Source organism: Cebus imitator, unplaced genomic scaffold, assembly GCF_001604975.1.
Source record: "Cebus imitator isolate Cc_AM_T3 unplaced genomic scaffold, Cebus_imitator-1.0 Scaffold121, whole genome shotgun sequence".
NCBI classification, from domain to species: domain Eukaryota; kingdom Metazoa; phylum Chordata; class Mammalia; order Primates; family Cebidae; genus Cebus; species Cebus imitator.
The window spans coordinates 64,050-88,700 of NW_016107436.1; the positions used below are offsets into that span (position 1 = coordinate 64,050).

Sequence of the window (24,651 nt, forward strand, 5' to 3'; positions counted from 1 at the left end):
AAAAAAAAAAAAAAAAAAACAAACACACACAAATGGAAAATACGCATAAAAAAAGGTGTTCAACATCATTCATCATCAGAGAAATGCAAATCAAAACTACAGTATCATCTCACCTCTGATAACACCGCTTATATCCAAAAGACAGGAATAACAAATGCTGGTGAGGATGTGGAGAAAGGGAACCCTGGCCCACTGCTGGTGGGAAGGTAAATTAGTACAACCACAAAGGAAACAGTTTGGAGGTTCCTCAAAAAATTAAAGTTATCATATGATCCAGCAATCCCACTGCTTGGTATATGCCCCAAAGAAGGGAAATCAGTATATCCAAGAGATATGCACACTTTCATGTTTGTTGCTGCACTATTCACAACACCCAAGATCTGGAAGCACCAAAGTGTCCACGAACAAATGAACAGATAAATAAAATATGGTACATAGACACAATGGAGTACTATTCAGCCATCAAAGATAACAAGGCCCTGTCACTTACAACAACATGGATGTAACTGGAAGTCATCGAGTGAAATAAGCCAGGCACAGAAAGACAAACTTCACATGTTCTCACGTATTTGAGGGAACTCAAAATCAAAACAACTTAACATATGGAGATAGTTAAGCATGGTTACCAGAGGTTGGGAAGGATGGTGGGAGATGCAGGGGAGGGAGATAAGGATGGTTAATGGGTACAAAAAGTACAGTTAGAAAGAATGAATAGTATCTAGTATTTGATAGCACACAGGTTTATTATAGTCAAAATAATTGTAAATTTTAAAATACTAAAAGAGTATAATAGGATTGTAACACAAAGGATAAACACTAGAGGGGATGGATACCCCATTTTCCATGATGTGATTATTACACAATGCATGCCTATATCAAAATATCTCATTTACCCCATAAATACACACACTTACTATGTGTATAAAACATTAAAATTTTAAAAAGAGAGAGTAAACAAAAATTAAATAAGAGAATCCTTATATTGTTTGCTTCTGCAGGGGTGGGAATCCACTCCCCAACCCCTTTCCTAGCTTGTCTCAGTTTTCTATTATGTGTTTTATTTGCAGTGGGAAATTCTTTTTAGGGAGTTCTCTAAGCAAAAATGTAATGAACCTGTCATTCTACTATAATGTGGGGTCCTTTTGTCCCAGTATTTTCCTGCTCTTCAGACACTGGCAAAAACTAAAAGATGGAATAAAAATATTTTTAGTAAAGGATTTAATTATAAATCTAACTAGCAAATCTGTAGCCATTATCAAAATATGTTACTTGAAATGTTATGTATGATACATTTCTTATTCCTAAACTAACAAATAATCATTGATTTGCATAAGGCATTAAGATAAAACATTGCCTAGGTTTCCTTCCCTGGTTCCATCAACTCCATTTTGGGGGATAGTGAGGACAGAAAGTAAGAACTAAAATTAGGTAAGAACTGGTAAAAGCTTGAAAGTAGACTCTTTACTCCTCTAAGGAGAGTTACACTATCCCATCAATTAATAATGATAATTTACAATAAGAATTTAGATGACTGGTGCATCTAAACGGAAAATACTTTTTCAGTGGCTTTCAGAAAATGTGTGCTTACTAAAAACTTATGCATATACACATACCTATAACTATACCTATGCATATATACTCATGTACAATTTGTAATAATTCTTTGAACTGAACACTCATGCCTTGGCTAATTGTTTGTTTGTGTGTGTGTGTGTGTGTGTGTGTGTGTGTGTATCAAATTAAAAAGTTAAAACACAAGCCTTTGTATGGAATTATTAATAACTGTATATTTACTTACTATTATTTCCTTAGCTTGTCGAACCACGTCAGCTGTTTTTGCCTGCAATTCTGCATTTAAACGCCTAAAAGCAGAAAATAATAACTGGAATATACTGAAGATCCTAACAAAAATAAAAATTAAACTTTAGCAATTACACCTTATCAAGTGACCTAATCAACAAATGCCAATATATACATAGAGCATTCTTACTCTAAAATGAATACGGCCGTTAAGAACTTATCCACCTCACGATTCCCCCTTCCCTGTGGTAGGAACTCAAACACTAAGTATTAGCCTTTCTGTGGCCCTCTATTAACTTCAAGTGAACTAACATATCTGACTAATACATTTAGGAAGAATGAACTAGTCAAGTTCAGCTCTGTTCCACTCACTACTTCTTGGGATTAGCCTACCTGCAGTGAATACAAGTTCTAACCTTGCTTCTCCAGAGACAGGCCCTGTTCTAACTGTGGGCAGGATGTTGGGGAGACCTGCTCTGGTTTAGGGTGTTGCTGGAAGTGGGGAGCTAAATGTGAGGTTTTGTGAGCAGACCCAATGTGGCTCCCATTTTGGCTGCACACTTTAATTTAAAGCTTCCTCAGTAAATAAAGGTGACTATATTGATCTCTACCTATCACTCCTTTTTAAATTATGCTTTTTCATTCTACTTGGAAACTAGCATGAATAGGAATACTATTTACTTGATCCTCCAATAAGACTGCAAGAATGACAATATTATTGAAAGAAATTGTTTTTAAAGGAAAAACTGCCCATAATCCTACCACCACCATCCAACCATTTTTATTTTTAATACTCCCTTCCAATTTTCATCTATAGCATATACACAATTTTATACTGTTTTCCCACAGCAATATAAAAGGAATATCTATCTCGATGTAATCTTTATAAGCATGTTAAAGGGCAATAAAATAATGCAATAAATTGAAATTAACATAATGTACTGAACTCTGTCGCTATTGTTAAGTCCCCCTTTCACTTTTAAAGGTTAACACCACAATAAACATATTCAAAAGCATATAACTTTTTCTGCTGTTGAAATGTCACATTTCTAGACTATCTAGGATCTTTTGAAGTTATGTGAAGGAGACATGTTAAGGATTTTAAAAATCAGATATCTTATTTTTCTTAGACATGTAATTCAGAAGTAACACAAAACACAATTTCCATTCCCAGGGAAAAAAAGGGCGAGATCAGTACCATATTCTTTAACAGTATGAAGCTTTCAGAAATATTTCTATATCTTAGGATTACTTGGTCAAAAGAAATATACCTAAGAAAGACTTAAAGGTGTCTTAGAAGTGCCATTACCTGATTTTTCAAATTTCCCTAACAAGAATCACAGGGACTTAAATGGAAGTTTGCAATTAATATAATGGACCCAGATGACTGAGAAGACTATTCTACTCTAAATCCACAGAAATGTCTGATAAAATGTAATGGAGGAAACATTGCTAAGCTCAAACTCAGGCAAAGGAAATTCCCTGGTAATAAGAAGAAAGCAGCAATTCAAAGTGAGAGCAATAAACAGGAACAGAAGCCAAAACAGCTTAAAAGCTAGAAGCTGATGCATGTGAGTCACGAAGGGATAAACCTGTGAAGCACAGACTACAACAACTCTACCCACAACCTTAGGTGAGCAGAAATGAAACCAGAGTCATGGGCAGAAAAGATTCTCTTGTGAGTAATTCAACAAGAGGGAAGTCCAAATTCATCTTATCCAGATGATACAGGGACACCATGCCAAAACTTTAAAATAGAAAGAGCTGGTGTGGAATCAATGAAAACTCTGAACTAGTAAAGGTAAATTGAAATCCACCCTATAGGGACATTTACTCATCCACAAAATATACACTTTCTCAGAAAGCAAACTGCTAAAGATGACTTTGAAAAGATAACAAACTGTGTAAAGAAATAAGCCACTGAAAGAGAGAATCAGATGTGAGGAAACAGAAAATTTGTATTATAAGAACAAGAGATACTATTAACAATTTTTAAAAGATTTTAAATTACCATTGGGGAAAAAAACACAGAGAAATAAAAAACATTAGACAAGACCCAGATTTTATCACAAAAGAATGCTGAATTTGAAAAAGAACCAAATACAAATTATATAAACAAAAAACACAGTCACTGAAATTAAGAAATCCGATAAAAAGGAATGCATGAATTAGAAGACAGAAAGAAATCACCTACAAGGAGATACAGAAAACAAGGGGATAAAAACTCAAAGGATAGGTTAACATCCATTGAAGACAGATGTTATGTACCTATCATAACAGAAGTTATAGAAAGGAATCCCAGAGAGGGCTGAGTGCAGTGACTCCCACCTGTAATCCTAGCACTTTGGGAGGTGGAGGAGGAAGGATCACTTGAGGCCAGGAGACCAGCCTGGCCAACATGGAGAAACCCCAGCTCTACTGAAAATACAAAAATTAAGGCCAGACGTTGTGGCCCATCCCTGTAATCCCACCACTTTGGGAGGCTGAGGCGGGCAGATCACCTGAGGTCAGGAGTTCGAGACCATCCTGGCTAACATGGTGAAACTGTTTCGACTAAAAATAGAAAAATTAGCCAGGCATGGTGGCAGGCACCTGTAATCCCAGCTACTTGGGGGGCTGAAGCAGGAGGATGACTTGAACCCAGGAGGTGGAGGTGGCAGTGAGCCAAGATCATGCCACTGCACTCCAGCTTGGGCAACAAAAGCCAAACTCCATCTTAAAAACAAAAAAAAAAATTATGCAGGTGTGGTGCTGCATGCCGCTAGTCCCAGCTACTCAGGAGGCTGAGGCATGAGAATCACCTGAACCTGGGAGGTGGAGGTTGCAGTGAGCCAAGATCCTGCCACTGCACTTCAGCCTGGGCAACAGAGCAAGATTCTGTCTCCAAAAGAAAAGAAAAGAAAAGACATCCCAAGAGGAGAGAACGTCAATATTTAGAGAGCTAATGCTCAGAATCTCCCAAACTGAAGACATGGATCTCATGAAGAATAAAGAAAACAAATCTACATGTGTATACATCATAGTGAAAGTACAGAATTTTAAAGATAAAGAGAGTACTCACTAAACTACCAAATCATTATTTCAAAAGAACAGAGAAAAACAGTCTACCAGCATAATTATCTAAAAAGCTAACAGCAGATGGCTCATTAACATTTCTAACATTCTAACATTTCTATCCTTGTATTTCCAACAGACGATATAAGGATATCTTTAATGGGCTGAGAAGGAAAAACTGGCTATCTAGAATTACATTCGGATAGTGTCATTGAAGAATAAGTGCAAGTAACAAATTTCTAAAAGACTGGAGAGTTTAAGACAGATTTTCACAGAAAGAAGTAATGAAGCTTCTACACTTCATGAAGGAGGAAAACTGAATCTGGAAAAAAGGAATCATGAAGATATCGCAAAACATGCTAAATCTAAATTAGTACAGACCATAAAAATAACACTGGTGATTAACTGGGTGTGGGTGTATTCAAAACAACAAAGTAAAATACTATCTAACTTAAAAAACAGAGGAAACCAAGTTAAAGCGTTCTAACATCTTTCCAAACCAGTAACAATAAAGACATAATGAAAACCCATTCAATCTAGAAGCAGACAGACAAGAACCAAAGACAAGATATACTAAATAGAAAACATAAAAAATAAGGTGGCTAAGACAACTTCAAGTTACGTAATAATGTAAATAAGTTAAATTCACCTATTAACAGGCAGAAATTATCAGACTGGTTATAAAAAGAATGCTCTTATTGATAAATGACATACAAAGTTTGAAAATAAGGGATGAAAAAAGCTATAACAGACACCACATAAGAATGAAAGGATTCAAGAAGATTTACATAAGTCAAATAAGGTACTCCCAAACAAAAATGGCCACAATTATAAGACATTTTTTTCTATAATTATAATTGATGATTTTTAACACACTTCTAACATTAGCCAATAAAGCCAGAACAAAAAAAAGTTGAGGAAACCAATGTCATAGATAACAAATACAATTGGCTTAATCTAACGGATTAGCCAACACAATATACTTTCTATCAAAGAACACATAGAACTTCTACAAATAGTGAACATGCACTTGGCCACAAATAAGTCTCAATACATTTTAAAAACTTAGTATCTTATCAATTCTCTAATCATAATGCAATTTAAAATAAACCAGGCCAGGCATGGGGGCTCATGCCTGTAATCTAAATCAGAATAATAGTACTTTGGGAGGCTGAGGCAGGCAGATCGTTTGAGTCCAGGAGTTAAAGACCAGCCTGGGCAACATGGTGAAACACCCTCTCTACAAAAAAATATAACACAAAAATTAGCTGTGCGTGCTAGCACATGCCTGTAGTCCCAGCTAGTCAGGAGCCTGGGAGGTGAAGGTTGCAGTGGGCTGAGATCACACCATTGCACTTCAGCCTGTGCAACAGAGTAAGACCCTGCCTCAAAAAAAAAAAAAAAAAAAGCCTGGCATGGTGGCATGTGCCTGTAGTCCCAGCTCCTTGGGAGGCTGAGGTGGGAGACCCTCTTGAGCCCAGGAGGTCAAAGCTGCAGTGAGCCATAATTGCACCACTGCACTCCAGCCTGGGCAAGAGAACAGGGCCCTGTCACATACATACTTAGAAAAGTAAAAAGCAGACAACAGTAAACAACTCTACGTGCTTGCAAACTAAAAAACACACTTCTAAATAATCACTATGAAAACCACATAATATTTAGAACTTAATGACCATAAGGGAAATATACACCAAAAGAAGTCCTGGAATGTAGTTAAGTTGTAGTTGGAGAGAAATTTAAAGACTTAAATAGGAAACCCTGCCAAGATGGCCGATTAGGAGCAGCTCAGGATTGCAGCTCCCAGCAAAAGCATGGAGGGTGAGTGGACGCTGCATTTCCAGATGGATTTTTATTGCCCACAGACCAGGAGATTCTCAGGCAGAGAAGCCCCACGGGTCTCCAGTGCAGCTGTTTTGGCTGGCGCAGTGGGCCTCCTCACAAAATACACAGGTCCAGGTGCCATTTTAGCTGGCGATTGGAGCACCTGGGAGACAGAGTCACCTATTCAACTGATAAAACGAGGGACTGAAACAGGGAGCCGGGCCAGGAGATTCCCGGGCAAAAAAGCGCCACGAACATCCACATGGTTGTTTCAGCTGGTGCAGTGGATCACACCTCACCCACTATGGGAAATCACATAGACCCCGGCGCCTTTTCAACAGGTGACTGGAATGCCTGGGAGATAGGGTCGCCCATTCAACTGAAAAAAAGGGCACTGAAACAGGGAGCCAGGTCAGAAGATTCCTGGGTGAAAAAGCACCATGAGCCCCAGTGCAGCTATTTCAGCCGGCTCAGCGGGTCTCTGCACAAAATCTCACACAAATCCAGGAGTCTTTTCAACTGGCAACTGGAACGCCTGGGAGACAGAGTCACCCGTTCAACTGAAAAAAAGGGGACTGAAACAGGGAGCTAGGCCAGGAGATTCCCCAGCGAAAAAACACCACAAGTCTCCAGTGGCTGTTTCAGTCAGTGCAGCAGGTCTATGCACAAGAAATCACACAAATCCAGGTGCCGTTTCAACTGTGACTGGGACGCCTGGGAGACAGAGTTGCCCATTCAACTGAAAAACAAAGGGGTCTGAGGCAGGGAGCCAGGTGATCAGTCTCAGCTGGTCAAACCCCTACAAAAAATAGCAATCTGAAACGCTTTGGATTGAGAGTTTCACAGCAAGCACAGCTGAACCCGGGGCAGTCCAGCTCTGTTGGGGAGGGGCATCCACCATTACCGAGGCAGTCCACCACTACCAAGGTGGTCTGCCATTGCTGAGGAAGCCCGCCATTGCCAAGGCAGTCCGCCATTACAGAGAGAGTCCACCATTACAGAGGTGGGCCGCCATTGCCAAGGCAGTTCTAACTAAACCCCTATAAACAGGACTGCAGGGAAGTTCACACAGCAGCTGGGTGGAGCCCACAGCAGCTCAGCAAAGCCTCTGCAGGCAGACTGTGACTAGGCTGCCTTCTTGCTGGGCAGAGCAGCCCTGAAAAAAGGCAGCAGCATGACAGAAACTTATAAAAAAAAAAGCCCTACCTCCTGGGACAGAGCACCTGGGGAAAAAAAAAAGGCATTTATGAGTTCTGCTACAGCAGACATAAACGTACCTTCCCAGCAGCTCTGAATGAAACAATGGAGCTCACAGCTTAGCACCTGAGCTCCTATAAAGGACAGACTGTCTCCTCAAGCAGCTCCCTGACCCCCATATATCCAAAGAGTCACCTCAGAAAGGAGAGCTCAGACTGACATCTGGCAGGTATCCTTCTGGGAAAAAGATGGCAGAAGAAGAAACTGGCAGCAACCCTTACTCTTCTGCAGCCGCTGCAGGTGATCCCCAGGCAAGCAGGGCCTGGAGTGGACCTCAGCAGCCCTAGGGCAGAGTAGCGCGACTGTTAGAAGGAAAACTAAAAAACAGAAAGAAATAATTTCATCATCAACAAACTGGACATCCACTCACAGACCCAATCTGAAAGTCAACAACTGCAAAGATGACAGGTGGATAAATCCACAAAGATGGGAAGAAACCAGCACAAAAATGATAAAAATGACCAACATCATCCTGATACCAAAACCCGGCAGAGGCTCAACAAGAAAAGAAAACTTCAGGCCAATATCCATGATGAATATAGATGCAAAAATCTTCAATAAATACTGGCAAGCCGATTGCAACAGCACATCAAAAAGCTTATCCACCATGATCAAGTAGGATTCATCCCAGGGATGCAAGGCTGGTTCAACATATGCAAGTCCGTAAACGTAATTCACCACATAAACAGAACCAAAGACAAAAATCACATGATTATCTCAATTGATGCCTTTGACAAAATTCAACAGCCCTTTATGCTAAAAACCCTCAATAAACTGGGTATTGACGGAACGTATCTCAAAATAATAAAAGCTATTTATGACAAACCAACAGCCAATATCATACTGAATGGGCAAAAACTGGAGGCATTCCCTTTGAAATCTGGCACTAGACAAGGATGCCCTCTCTCACCACTCCTATTTATTATAGTACTGGAAGTTCTAGCCAGAGAAATCAGGCAAGAAAAAGAAATAAAGGGTATTCAAATAGGAAAGGAGGAAGTCAAATTGTCTCTATTTGCAGATGACATGATTGCATATCTAGAAGACCCCATTGTCTCAGCCTAAAGTCTCCTGAAACTGATAAGCAACTTCAGCAAAGTCTCAGGATACAAAATCAATGTGCAAAAATCACAAGCATTCCTATACACCAATAACAGACTTAAAGAGAGCCAAATCAAGAATGAACTGCCATTCACAATTGCTACAAAGAGAATAAAATATCTAGGAATACAGCTAACAAGGAACATAAAGGACCTCTTCAAGGAGAACTACAAACCACTGCTCAAAGCAATAAGAGAGGAGACAAAGAGATGGAGAAACATTCCATGTTCATGGTTAGGAAGAATCAATATCGTGAAAATGGCCATACTGCCCAAAGTAATTTACAGATTCAACTCTATCCCCGTCAAGCTACAAATGACCTTCTTCACAGAACTGGAAAAAAAAACCTTAAACTTTGTATGGAACCAAAAGAGAGCCCGCATAGCCAAGTCAATTCTAAGCAAAAAGAACAAAGCTGGAGGCATCACACTACCAGACTTCAAACTATACTACAAGGCTACAGTAATCAAAACAGCATGGTACTGGTACCAAAACAGACATATAGACCAATGGAACAGGACAGAGGCCTCGGAGGCAACACAACATATCTACAACCATCTGATCTTTGACAAACCTGACAAAAACAAGCAATAGGGAAAGGATTCCCTGTTTAATAAATGGTGTTGGGAAAACTGGCTAGCCATGTGCAGAAAGCAAAAACTGGACCCCTTCCTGACACCTTACACTAAAATTAACTCCAGATGGATTAAATACTTAAACATAAGACCTAACACCATAAAAACCCTAAAAGAAAATCTAGGCAAAACCATTCAGGACATAGGCGTAGGCAAAGACTTCATGACCAAAACACCAAAAGCATTGGCAACAAAAGCCAAAATAGACAAATGGGACCTAATCAAACTCCACAGCTTCTGCACAGCAGAAGAAACAGTCATTAGAGTGAATCGGCAACCAACAGAATGGGAAAAAATGTTTGCAGTTTACCCATCTGACAAAGGGCTAATATCCAGAATCTACAAAGAGCTAAAACAGATTTGCAAGAAAAAAACAAGCCCATTCAAAAGTGGGCGAAGGATATGAACAGACACTTCGCAAAAGAAGACACATATGAGGCCAGCAAACATATGAAAAAATGCTCATCATCACTGGTCATTAGAGAAATGCAAATCAAAACTACATTGAGATGCCATCTCACACCAGTTAGAATGGCGATCATTAAAAAATCTGTAGACAACAGATGCTGGAGAGGATGTGGAGAAATAGGAACACTTTTTTACATTGTTGTGGGAGTGTAAATTAGTTCAACCATTGTGGAAGACAGTGTGGCGATTCCTCAAGGACCTACAAATAGAAATTCCATTTGACCCGGCAATCCCTTTACTGGGTATATATCCAAAGGATTATAAATCATTCTATTATAAGGACACATGCACACAAATGTTCATTGCAGCACTGTTTACAATAGCAAAGACTTGGAACCAACCCAAAAGCCCATCAATGATAGACTGGACAGGGAAAATGCAGCACATATACACCATGGAATACTATGCAGCCATAAAAAACAATGAGTTTGTGTCCTTTGTAGGGACATGGATGAACCTGGAAACCATCATTCTCAGCAAACTGACACAAGAACAGAAAATCAAACACTGCATGTTCTCACTCATAGGCAGGTGTTGAATATTGAGAACACATGGACACAGGGAGGGGAGCATCACACGCTGGGGTCTGTCGGGGAGAAATAGGGGAGGGACAGCGGGGTGTAGAGAGTTGGGGAGGGATAACATGGGGAGAAATGCCAGATGTAGGTGATGGGGTGGAAGGCAGCAAATCACACTGCCATGTGTGTACCTAGGCAACAATCTTACATTTTCTTCACATGTACCCCAAAACCTAAAATGCAATGAAAAAAAAAGACTTAAATATATTTATTTAAAAATAAGAAAACAATAAATGAGGTCAAGAAACTAAAAAAAAAAAAATTAATCCACCCCAGTAAGATCATCTGTCTGTCTTTATTTCTATAAAGGTTAATGAAATTTTACAATAGCACAGATTACCAAGAAAACCAAAGCTGGTTCTCTGAAAAGACTAATAAAACAGATAAACCTCCCAGGAACCTTGATAGAAAAAGATAAAAATAAACAATATTGGAAAGCAACCAAAAGGAGGGGTGTACATGATTATAGATACAGTCCAGATTTCAAACATACAACCATAGAGTCCATTTATGCTAATATGTTTTAAAACACACATGCATACTTTTCTAGAACCAAAAATTATTCTAGACATAGAACATCTAAATAGATGAGTAACCATTAAAGGAGCTAAATTCATAGACAAAAAGTCCTCCTTGACAAAAGAACACTAGAATGACACAGTTTCACAATTTTAATCAAAGGGCAAAAAATCTCTAATTATAAGAAGCTTCCAAGAAAAGAAACAAAACAAGAAAACTATTCGGTTTATTTCATCTTGCCAGAATAATATTGATATCAAAGGACAAGAACTAGAAAAAAAGTGTAACATCCATTTCACTTTTGTTCATAGACACAAAAACCTACATAAAAAATTATACCCGTCAAACCTAGCAGTCTTTAAAGGAAAACAAGAAAGCTACCTTTGCAGTTCAGTATGTTAAAGCATTAAAGGAGGGGAAAAGAACATACCACCACCTGGGTTAATTGGGGAAAAAGAAGTTGTGATACATTTTACACTCATTCAAATTAGGAATTAAGGGGACGAATTTTAAACATAAAAAAAGAATCTACCAAAACCCTAAGGCAAACTTCAAATGTAGTGATTATTAAAAGTGGGCTTCTCAAAATCATAAACAATGTAAGGAAGCTCACTGTCACTTTTTCTATTCCATATCACATGGGAAGTCCTAAACAGAGAAAAGGAGAGAATGCAGGAGAATTATCAAGGGAGAAAATGATCATAATTTGCATATAAATGTCTTCATCAAAAATGCAAGGGACTTCATAGAATGAATAAGAGAGTCCAGCAGGAATGAAGATCTGTGTGTATGTAAATACAGATGTAGCTCCAACATCTAAAAATCCTACATGTATAACCAATTAGAAAATATAATAGAAAAAAGTCCACTTATTATATAGCAACAAAACTATTCAGCATCTTGAAGCAAATTATATATGCAAGAATTTTATGTAGTAAAACAAAACACTATTAAAGGTTAAAAAAAAAACCCTGTAAATGGAGATGTATCATATTTCATGGAAGATTCAATAGCATAAATAAATCCATTATCTGCAAATTAATCTGTAAATCCAATGTAACTGGGATTTATGAGGGTGCTTGCCCTCCCAGTTATCATGTAATCTTATTGTTTAGCTATTGGTATTATAATACAGGAAGAAGCTTGAAAAATCTATCCACTTGAATGATTAGCATCTTCCTTAGTCTATCCTCTCAAATAGTGATTATTTCCCCCAACAGGAGCAGAACTGCAAAAGGTTTTGGATTCAGGTCGCTGGGAAGTAGTGTTCTAATGCTGATGCCAAGACAACAGGTGGCAAAATAGATACCATACTGTTATAATCTCATATTCTTGCTTACAGGGATGGCCAGACATGTTACACTTCTACCTGACACAGAAGTACTCTAGAAGATTCAGGTAGTGTAGAGACTTACTCCCTTCATATGCTTCACGTGTGCACAACTCAGAGCACAGACAACAAAACAAGTAACAACTGGACACCATGTAATACTGTTTAGCTATCTCGCTTTATAAAACAACTCATGCTAGCATCATAGTCCCTGCATATTTCTTATTTCAAGCAGGATTATATCCCTAACGATGCACCAGAGCCAGGTGCAAAACATACTCTCAAATAACTGACAAACCTAATCCAGGTATTTAATACTATATGCTTAATAATATTGAAATAACCATTTTGATTGATGCACAGCTGAAAAGTATATATAGACAACAGATTAAGTTGCTTAAGTACACTTGTGAACTGGGATAATAGGCCCATTTGATCAGAGAGAAGATGTGATTATCTTCCCACTTGCTGTGGTAAATTGGTGTATAGTTCATCTAAACATAGTACTCCTCAGTTTTAATTTCAAATGTGCTTTAATTTTAAATAGACATCATATGTAGATCATACAGTACCTCTAGTTTAACCCTCTGATACAAACTCCCAACTATTTCCAAATTTTAAACTACTTATTTTATATTGTTAGAAAGGGAGTTGTCAAAAGACACTTTTTATAAGGGTGTGCACAATGGTAAATAAAACAGACACGGTCTCTGCCCTTGGAACTTACAGTCCAGTGGAAAAGACAGACAAAAAGGAAATCAACAAATGCATTTATTGTAACAAATTATGCTAACTAGAAAGAAAAATCAGTAAGATGTTGAAAAAGCCCAACAAGGAAGCCGACTTAGCATAGTCAAGGAAGGCCACTCACAATACAGGTTGAAGGCGCGTGTGAATTGTCTTTTTCCTAAGACAGAAAAAAAAACCGAAACATTTTGGACTAAAAGGCCAGTTAAGCTGGAGAGCTTTGAGGGGGAAATGGGAGCAGGAATAAGATCAAGTAAAAAGGGGGCAGGAGGAGCTTTTAAAGTGCAACAGGAAACCACCGTAGAGTTTTAAGCAAAGGAATTGCATGACCAAATTAAAAGATTACATTGGCTGCTGTGTGAAAACTTTGGGATGATGAGTGGAATGGGCCAAGAATGAAAGTTTGTCAAGATACTTGTAATTACACCGAGACCAGATAAGGAAAATCTGAACAAGAACGGTAATTCTGATTGCACTGGGAAGCATGATGTCAATTTAGAAACCAATGTAAAGGAAATTTACATAAGGTAAACTCTATAAACTTGCTACTAAGCGAAATAACTTAAACTAGAAACAACTATTCGTGGCAATTCCTGCTACTCAAATAACTTCCAAAAGCATACTGCTGTTTACTTGGGCTAAATTTTCACCCACTTCAAACATCTTCTAAGACGCAGGTGAACTACTCAGGTGAAAGAGAAGGGATAAACGGCGAGTGAACGAGATGACGAGAAGGGAAAGCTGCAGTGAGTGGTCCTGCAGATCCAGCCAGTCTTCAGAAAAAGTACTCGTAGGCAGCCTCATTTAGATGAAAGAAAGAAGGAAAGCTCCACCGCCGAATTTCTTACTTACGTTCTTCCTCCAAAGCGAGGAGGTCGGGTCCAGGTGTAGAGGGTTGTTGAACTGGTGGCAGGAGCGGAGTCCCTGGAACGCTGCTTCTCTGTAAGAGAGGCAGAGAGTTTGAGACCCGAAGATAAAGGAGGTTAGGCGTCCTAGTCGCCGGAGCCCGGACACTCCCGAGGAGCCTGGAGTTGAACCGGCCGTGAGACCAAGACCTCGCCCTGCCATCTTCGGCAACTGCGACGCGGTTACCGAGGCAACGACGCATCTTCCCTCGAGAGTTTCCGCATCCCGGGCAACGTCCTGTCCCGGCGCCGACGCCTTCCCACTCCCAGGTTCTGTGCGGAAAGCGGCGGGAGGCTTCGGCAGGGGGCCCCACCCTTGCTTGCACTACTCGGCACTGCCCCAGGAACTAAGTGCAAATGCGACTTACAGCCAGTGCAAATTATCAACTTGGGTGGGTCGGGGGGTCGTAGGAGTTTCAACCAAAAAAGGCAGGTCCATTGCTGCGACTCCACAGAAAGCAAGCTGCTGAGGAAGTCCCTCCCTGTTTTGCTTTTCAAACCCTTAGTGGCTAATCTGACCTTCACTCCGTTTGCTTAAAGTGAACTCTTCAGTGGAATTCTGAAGTTTTGATTTCTACCTTTCGTTTACAGCATGCACGGCTAAGATCTCAGGATCTCAGATTAGTCAACCTAAATTATTACACTGGCACTGCCACTTAGTAGTTACTTATGTGGCCTTGGGCAAAACACTCTGTACACTGGCCACTTCATCTGTCAAAAGGGAATGAGAATAGTGCCCACTTCACAGTTGTTGTGAGAAGCAAATGAATTCATGCTTAGCATCATGCCTGAAACACGTAAGCCATTAATAATTCCAATTGTTTTGGAATAAAATGGACGTCCAGAAATATACCTTCATGTGTGTATGGTCAACTGATCTTTAGCAAGGGTGCAAGACCATTCAATGGGAAAAGAATCATCTTCAACAGATGGAGAGACAACTGGGTATCCTGGTGCAAAACAATGCAGTTAGATCCTTACCTCACATCATATACAAAAATTAAAATGGATCAAAGACCTAAATGTAGGAACTAAAACTCTAAAGCTCTTCAAAGAAACTGTTTTAAATCTTTATGACCTTGAATTAATTACAATTCTAAGAATCTTTGATGGATTCTTAGCTAGGACAACTGAAAGCATTACCAAAAAAAAAAAAAAAAGAAAAGCAAAATAGATAAACTAGACATTATCAAAACTAAAAACCTTTTGTTTCAAAAAATACCATATTGGAACATAGAGAAATGAATAATTCTGCATGAGAGAAATGAGGGGAGGAGTCAAAGGGAAAGTGATGGTTCTCTGACTGCTTCTAGGTTGAGAAGATAGCAAACGGCATTTCAGAAAACAGGATTTATTACCAAAGATATGAAAATAATGAAATATATTGCCTACATAGAAGCTGTGAATTCTTTGAACAGCAATCTGTTCCTAGGTGATAGGGATACTGATTAGAAAGGTACATGGAGGCTATATTTTATAGTCTTGCATGAAATGCGTAGAGTTGCATGCACATATGTAGGTATGTTTTTCTACACTGAGTTTATCCACAAAGCATTTTAGGTGGCTTCTGAGAGTTTGAGTTTCAAGCTGTGAGCAAATCAAATATTATAACAAGGAGGAACATGATTACATCTGAGTCGGAGAGGTCTCAGGGACAACTGTGTAGAAGGTGTCCTGGAGTGGAAGTAAACTGAAGTAGCAGGATTTGATTAGAATGACCTCTAATACTGTAGATAATAGATTGCAATAGCCCTGAAAGGGAAAGTAGTGACTTCATGCATCTGTGTCTGTGGTTCATTTTCTTTAGGTGTATGGAGAAGACATCATGGAACCAGGGAACCTCATGTGGGTATCAGATTTTGTCTTCCTGGAGCTCTCACAGACTTGGTAGCTCCAGCATTTCCTATTTTTAATGTTCCTGTGTGTCTACATCACCACTGTGGTGGGAAACATCCTCATAAAAAATGTGCTCCACTGTTCCATCTCCTCTGTTCCAGGAGCTCCTCAGTGACTCTACCACAGCCCCTGTTATCCTGTAACCTGCAGGTGCTGGGAGATCCACGGGGAGGGCGGCAGAGCATCCGGAGGCTGAAATGGTCCTGCCCGCTAAAGAAATTGTGACATATCACTGAGTGCAAAACCTAGTGGACCTAGTGTCATATTACTTGAGGCTGTACCCAGGTGATATGACTCTTCTGACTTGGTCCTGCCTGCAATGGAGATTATAATGTATCCAAAGCTCAAGATCCAGAATCCTGTGCATAATAAGGATTGTGACATCTCACTGGACCAGCACCCACCCCGACCCTGCCTACAAATGAGATTATACTGTATCACTGGCTCAGCATCCAGGTGATGTGACTCTCCTGCCTTGTTCCTGATTACAGGCCAAGACCACAGATGAAATTGTGCCATATGTGGAAAAAGCACCTAAGCAAGATAAAACACCTTCCTTGGCTCTCCCTACAAAAAACACTTTTATATATAAATGGGACCATCACCCAGGTGATGTGAATTATCTGTCTGAATCCTGCCTACAAAGAGAATTGTGTCTTGTATCTAGGTCTGTCATGTAAACAATGTGACTCCCTTCTGCTATCTCGGCTTTGCATTTAGAGTGCATTGTGACACATAACTGAGTACTGCACCAAGGTGATGTGATTCTCCTTTTTTGGTTCTGCCAAAAAAAGCATTGTAACATATCACTTGGCTCAGCAAATAGGTAGTGTTTCACTGCTTTTGCCTGGGCCCTGACCACAGGCAGATTGTGACACATTGCTGGGCCCAGCATCAATGTGAGGTCCCTCTTCAGCACTGGTACTGGATATAAGGGCCACATATATCTAGGCCAGTTGCCTAGGTGAAGTGAGTCCCATCTCTTTCCAAAGTCCTGCCTGTTGATATTCACTCAGAGTGGCTGGCAAGATATTAATTATTAGGAAAAGTGATAGACTGTAATCTGAAATCTTTTGGAAGGCCAAAAGGTTTTACTGAGGCATGCTGAAGGCAGCCGCCTCATTAACATTAGCATAGGAAAGAGAGACGATCCAAGGCCTTTTCCACCTTAAGTGTGTTTACCCCACATCCCTTGGTCTCCACTCCGTTTACTCATGTAAACTTTGTGCTGGGTGACCCTCTCCGTGAGAGATCAAAGGGGAATTACATGTAAATAGTGTTTCCTCTTGGCCCAGAACCTAAAGCTTTCCTCATTCATATAACCAACCACTCTTTTAACCATGTTAATTATCCACAAGTGTGTTAACTTAGAACCTCTGTTGTAAATCTGGATGGAATAAATGTGTGGATGGACAGAGGGCGTTGGTCGATTGGTTGCATTTCACCCTCTGAAAGCAGCCAATGGCCATCCCTAGCCCACTTGTATCACTGTAAAAAAAAAAAAAAAAGTGCCAGTCAAGGGAGGTCAGGGGAGGGTGCAGCCCTCCCTTTCAGGCATCTCAGCCCCTGCCTTTTCTGTGTTCCTCCCACTTCCCTTCTCCACCCCCGCCCCCACACTCCCGAGTAGCTTCTATCCTCAGGATAGGAGCAACCAGCCCCCGCGGCGTCCCAGGAAGCTCCTCTTGGCCAGCTGCAGAGTCAGTATAATTGGTGCAGCCAGCGCCGCCTGTCAGACTCCACTCAAGAACAGTACCCACGCTGGGTACACCAGGCCTGCCTTGCCCTGCTCAGGCCTGAGGCATCCTCCCAACCTGTGGGAGGAGGCGGCCCTCCATTGGGTCACATCTGGGAGCTTGGTTTAGAATTAGTCCCAGGTTGAGATCCCCTTCCTGGCTTCAAGACCATGATACATTCTTTTCTCCCTGCCTCAATGATCAAACAAGTCGCAGTTAGCAGCCCCCGCCTCAGAGGGTTGCTACAAGGACTCAAGCCAGAGCGATAAAGCACAGGGCACTGGGCTGGCAGACGACAAGGGGCAAGGGGCAAGGAATTGCCCCAGTCAGCCATGCCCTCTCCTGCTAAAGTCCAGCACTACCAGGGTGCCAGTCACACTGGCAGTACCCAACGGGTCACATGCCCCAGTGAGCCTTCCCACTCATTTCTTCATTGATCCAAAGCAAGGTCTGTCTCTTCTGCAAGCCCACAAACCCCCTCCCATGTCCCAGGCCCTGCCCTTGGGAGCTCCTACTCTGATGGAGGAGGTCGGACTAGGAGCTCCCAAGGGCAGGGCCTGGGACAAACTCTCATATCAGGCCAAGGCAGGAGGGAGGAGAGAAGGGACAGATGCTTGCCCTCAGCTGGGCCTCTAGCCTGGACCTGTGCACCTCCCAAGTGCTCACCAGAGAGCCCTCCTGCCCCCTTCCACAATCCTCTGCTTGTCCTTTAGTGATTTTACTAACAGATCAGAGAGGCCAAGTTCTTGCTCAAGGTCACACAGTCAGAAGTGGTGAGAGACTTTCAGGTCAGCTCTACAAGTCCCCAGACTACATTTTCTTCAGCTTTGCTAAAGGCAGAGGACTGAGAGCTTCCTTGGTCAGGAGAGTCCGCAGCTCTGGACCACACATGTACACATGTATACATATACACATGCACGCATGTGCACAAACTCCTGGCCTGCCTCAGCCTCTGGTACAGTGTGGGGTCACTGCAGTTTGAGCCAGAACTCTTCCTTCTGCACACCCTCAGTATTCTTATGAAAATAGGGCCAAGGACCTCATTCTTAGAAAGCCCTGGGAGCAGAAACAGGCCCCTCAGGCCCCAAGCTCTGGCCAGTCCCTGCTGCGTCGGTGGGGGCCGTTGGAGTTAAGCAGATAAAGAGATCTAATCAGACCTGTGGCCAGCAGCTCCACCATGGACGGTTCTTGTGAAAGTGTTTGCAGAAGCTTGAGGTTTTGAGCTGGCCAGACGAGGGTGGGCAGGTGGGGAGGATCTTGGATATTGCAGCTGAAAGAGGCCCAGGAAGGAGAGCTTCATTATGGTCTCGGTTCTGGATTCTGCCCAGGCAGGGCCAGGCCTGCCACAGCATCCACTGACCCAGGGCTGGCGTGGCCCTGGAAGAACAATGTCCCTGAGAAAAGGCACCAGATCCTGATGGATGTACAGGCACAATCCATTCCCTGACTCAGGAGCCATGACAGGCAAGGTGACAGCAAATGCTTTCATTCCACAGACACGTATTCAGCCCCTGCCAAGCATTGTGTAGGGTAATGCGGTTACAGTGAGCATCAAAACAGGTGCACGCCTTTTTTGGTGACACTCACAGACCTGCAGAGACTGAAGCTCAGTCAAATCCAACCATAGAGATATGTGTTTCATGATGTTACTCTCTAGGAAGGGAGCTACAAAATTAAGGAATGGGAAAGCCCAGCCTATGGAGGTGGGACAGAAAAGCTCCCTGCGGAGCTGGAGCGTTCATGGGAGTTGGCCAGGCAAACAGATGGAGGACGCTTCACGGTTATGACCCAAAGCAGGAAGGAGATAGGCCCATTTTGGAGACTGAACGCCAGTGGATTCAGAGGACAGAGGAATAGAGGGTGAGGGGTGGACACTGGAGAGGAAAAGTGGCAGGTGTCAAACTGTGCAAATCTCTGCAGGGCCCCTTTCCTCAGGAGCAACTGCAGCAGAGGAGACTGGATGCTTATGGGACCAGCGGTGCCAAATCTCCCAATGCCTCACACTCCCACAGCCACCAGGTAGGGAGGGACAGCAGCAACCACAAAGCTGCCTGGTCACGGCCCTGCTCCCTAAAGACACCTCCACTTTCTCTGTCCCCTTCCTTCCCAGTCTCCAAGCAGCCTTGTGTTCTCCTGTAACCCTGAGAGCGGTCTTTCTGATGGGTCCCATTGCAAACCTTTCCTTCTGCGCGGCTCAGTGTTGGACATTCCTGTGCCCATTTCCCTTTCTGGGGAAGAGCTCTCCCACATGACTCCCCAGCCCCTGAGGTCCAACTGGGCCCTAGACTTGTAGGGAGCCTGGCCCAGGCCCAGCAGTGGGTGCTGGACTCCACTTATTGAGGGAGGAGTTCACACAGGCCTTGAAGGGAGCTGGGCTTCCCAAATGCCTAGCCCTGGGAGGTGTCCCAAGTGATGTCCCTAGCAGGTGACCTCTATGCCCAGTGGGCTGTCCATCCTCAGACAGCACCCCTCTAACCACCCACCTAGCCAGCCTTACACTGGGGGTGGCCTCAGGACCCACCTGGTACCCACCCTAAGGTCCTTCAGTCTCTACATCGCCACAGGGTGGCAACCCCGCCCCTGCCCTACCCCACCCACTTGGTTTATCAATGTCAAAACCTTGGGAGTGACTGAACTGCCATCTGGAGAAAAAAGAGGATTTGGGATTTGGGGAGGGAAGGGGACATTCCTTCTTTTCCAGGGTGAAAAAGGGTGTGTGGACTCACAAAGTTAGTCTGGGATGTGGTTCACTCATGTTTCACAGATATTTCTGAGCACTGGCCCCGGGCCAACCCTGTTCTGGATACTAGGTATGCAGCTGTGAACAAGACCAGGACTGGGGCTAAGTGGCCGGTCCAGGAGATGGACACGGTGACAGCATGCCTTCAGTACAGCGCAGTGTGTGCCCCGCAGACATAAGGGGGCCATCTAATTCAGATCATATCTGGGTAGTGAACAGGAAAGGGACGAGGGAAGGCTGCCTGGAGGAGGCACCTTCAGACATAAAGGGGGGCAGCTAATTCAGATCATATCTGGAAAGTGAACAGGAAAGGGGCGAGGGAAGGCTGCCTGGAGGAGGTAATGATGTGGCTCAGTTGGGAAGATGAGTAGAAACTAATCAGGCAAAGGGAACACATGCAAAGCCCGAGAGGTGCATCAGAAACCTTCCGCGGGGATGAAGCTGGAGTGCGGAGGAATGGTGGTGGAAGGGGTGAGGGCAGAGGCTGAAGAGGTGCTGCAGGGCCTACGAAGCCGTGGAAGGATTTGGAGTTCCCTCGGCTGCTGCTGAAGGGATATCATACATAGACCCCAAAGTCTGTGACCCTGCCCACTAGGACCCTGGACGGGCTGGGCTCATCCCAGTATAGCCCATGAGCTGTTCCTTTCCACCTCCAGGTGCTCAGAGCCCAGTGCTCTCCTCTTCCCTCTCCCTAGGGACCTGAAATGTGTTGAAGGCGGGGTGGGGGGGAGGGTGTGGAAGGACATGAAAGCCTCCCAGCTTGTCACTTAGCAAAGGTAATAGAAGGGGCAAATGCCAGTACCAAGGACAGGGCAGAAGAAGCAGTCTGCCTCGATGCAGAAAATAAGGAGTGCGTCATCTGTAGGGAGTTTACAAGAAGTAGCAACAACTCAGACAAAAGCTCAGGCTGCTTATGATGATCATCATGCAGGGGCAAGTTTACGTAATTTCAGAGCTCAGATCCTACTCCCCACAGAAGTCCTGTGTTGGTCTAGATTCTAAACCATTGCTGTGATTACCATGGGGCTTTAATAACAAGCGGAAGCTTCAAGTTAATGCCCTTTTATTGATTATCCTTTAAGAAGCACCGTCTTCCCTGTGGAAGTCGGCTGGGAGAATTCCCAGTCGTACAGCGGCTCGCTCTGCAGTGTGTTTCCTCTGAGAGCGAAGGCCGTTGGCTCGGAATCCCCTGAGCGGGCTTTGGTGTAACATGCGCCTCCTGCCCCTGGCAGCACGGCAGATTCTTGCATTTAAACAGTTTGTTTGATACAAACAATGACAGCACCGTGATTGTAAAGATGAAAACACAAAACTCGATTTTTAAGTGCAAATTTTGCTTCATACGTGAAATAGTTTACTGAACTACTTTAAGATCTAGTTTGTTCTTCTGAATTTGTAATTGTTCATTTTAAAACGAATGAATGAATCAAGAAGATAGAAAATGTAATGACATATTAAATATTAAAACTACAAATATGTATGTAGTTTCCCCCTTTATTTAAAATGCATTCACATAATTTAAAAGTATAAATCCATTATACTTTTCTTTTGTATATTACCTTTTTTATTGTTATTTCTCTACTGGCATGATTATACATAAAGTTCAATAAAAAATAACTTTTCATATATTTCTTTTCTGGCCATTATTATGACTTGCTTCATTTAATGAGTATTACTAAAAATTATTTTGTTGTATAGAGGAGTGGGTATCAGAAAATAAACCGTTCCTAGGCCGGGCGTGGTGGCTCACTCCTGTAATCCCAGCACTTTGGGAGGTCAGGAGTTCGAAACCAGCCTGGCCAACATGTCAAAAATCCATCTCTACTAAAAATGCAAAAATTAACTGGGCATGGTGGTGTGTTCCTGTAATCCCAACTACTCGGGAGGCTGAAACAGGAGAATCGCTTGAACCCGGGAAGTGGAGGTTGCAGTGGGCTGAGATCGCACCACTGCACTTCAGCCTGTGTGACAGGGCAAGACTCCATCTGGAAAAAAAAAAAAAAAATCTCTTCCCAGTGTCAGATACCCCAGCTTGCTACTGCACAACACTTAACATTAAGGAAAATCTCACCAGTGAAATTCCAGTGGGCATGATGAAAATCCCGCAGAGGGGGACCCTTGCCCACACTCCTCTTCTTGTCCCTGCACGTGGTTGGACCTGACCAGAGGGAGGAAAAAGCAGACGTCAACGTGGGCCACTGTGAGACAACGTGAGCACCCGGCATGTCACCTGCCCCCTGGTGGGGGCCGCAGCTGGGGAGGGTGGGTGGGGCCCAGGCTGGAAAGCCCCTGGAGAGGAGCTGCAGGGGTCCCCATCACTCCGTCACATCCTTTCACTCGGTCTTCAGTGGCCCCAGCCCAGCAGCTGGCACGCCCCCTCTGACACAAGGAGGAGCACTTGGAGAGCCTCGGCCTGAACAGCCCTGACTTTGGAGGCATCCCTTCCAGGCACCCAGTCCTGAGGGGTCTGCAAAGCCCTTGCACTCATTGCCCCCACCCTTCAAGGCCATGGCAATTGCTGCCCTTGACAGGCCACCTCAAGTGACCTCAATAAAGGAAGCAACAACAGAACAGAAAAACAAGTTCTGTTCAGCAACATCGTTGACTGCCTGCTATGTGTCAGGAGTGGTGTCTGCAAGGCAGACTAGGAATGACCTCCATTTGACTATGAGGAGCTGGGCTCAGAGGCTGAGGACCCTACCCCAGTGATGATGGTGTGGGATGGGGACCAAGGTCAGCTTGTAGTCCACTCTCTGTACTGCTCTCAAGGAGCTCCTGCCTCCTAAGTCCTAGCCCAGCTTGTGGGGTGACTCAAATAGCTTCCCAGAGGGCCCTGCAAGGAAGGGGAAGCCTCCAGCAGAATTAGGAGCTGCTTGGAAGGAGAGGAAAGGTGAGGTTTGTATGTGGAAGGTTAGGATGATTGGAGGCTAGGGCTGGTCCTGTGGGGAAAACGCGGCAGAAAGTAGGCTAAGGGGGCATCCAGAGACCAGGAGAGCAGGTAGCAGGCTGAGCAATCGATAGGCCGAAATCCCCGAGAGATGAGCCAGCATGGCGGGGCTGGGCTCAGAGACCACGATTCTGCCTCAGGCTTGTCCCAATAATCCACAACAGCCCACAGCTGTGGAGAAACTCTTGCACTGATCACTACCGCTGATGAACTAGAGTCACCTCTGCAGGGAGAGCAGAGCTCACTCTGAGAGCTGGGGACCCTGGAAGTATAGCAACCTGGGATACGTGCACCCCACCCCAGCTCCAACCTGGGTGACATACACCCCACCCCAGCTCCAACCTGGGTGACATACACCCCACCCCAGCTCCAACCTGGGTGACATGCACCCCACCCCAGCTCCAACCTGGGTGACATGCACCCCACCCCAGCTCCAACCTGGGTGACATACACCCCACCCCAGCTCCAACCTGGGTGACATACATCTCACTCTAATTCTATCCTGGGGTACATACACCATACCCCAGCTCCAAACTGGGGTATATGCACCCCACCCTGCCTCCAACCTAGGGGACATACAGCCCACTCCAACTCCAGCCTGAGTGACATACACCCCACTGTGGCTCCAAGCTGTGGTACATACACCCCATCCAGCTCCAACCTGGGGTACATGCCTTCCACTTGGCTCCACCCAGGAGCACCTGGCTCCCTGAGGTCAGGGAGGTGACACACAGCTGAGGAGTGCTTTGTGATTTATACAGTCTCTCTCCTCCACGAGGTTCACTGTCCCCATCTCAAAGGTTTGGAAACAGCTCCATGGAGGGGTGTGCTTTACCCAGTGGCGCAGTGGGGCAGCATCAAGGAACCCAGTGCACTTTTAGCTCCTACAGTGACTTCCACCCAGGCCCCTGTCACAGGAGAGGGGCCTTTGTTAAAGAAAAGAAGATAAGATCAGGAGGGCCCGGGCCATCAACGGGAGCTTGTGAAAGGGGTTGCCGAAGCGAAGCGGTTGTTTCAAGAGCAACTGTTAGGCTAGTAGTGTCGCTGTGGGAGGAGGAAGCTGTGGAGGGCACTGGGCAGGGTTCCGGGAGGGCGTGGGGGTGGGGGAGGAGATGGGACA

At 43.6% G+C, this 24,651-nt stretch overlaps 2 long non-coding RNA genes across 2 annotated transcripts; one reads left to right on the forward strand and one right to left on the reverse strand.

The window, feature by feature from the left end:
* Nucleotides 1-1,329: 1,329 nt before the first annotated feature.
* On the reverse strand, nt 1,330-23,130 carry LOC119472850. The gene is made up of 3 exons (XR_005202024.1): nt 23,121-23,130; nt 14,159-14,248; nt 1,330-1,862 (listed from the first exon to the last, which is right to left on the reverse strand). It is a non-coding gene; the product is annotated as an uncharacterized LOC119472850 (long non-coding RNA).
* LOC119472851 lies at nt 7,173-24,382 on the forward strand. Its single transcript, XR_005202025.1, has 3 exons — nt 7,173-7,319; nt 9,815-9,816; nt 24,371-24,382. It is a non-coding gene; the product is annotated as an uncharacterized LOC119472851 (long non-coding RNA).
* The last annotated feature ends 269 nt before the right edge of the window (nt 24,383-24,651 follow it).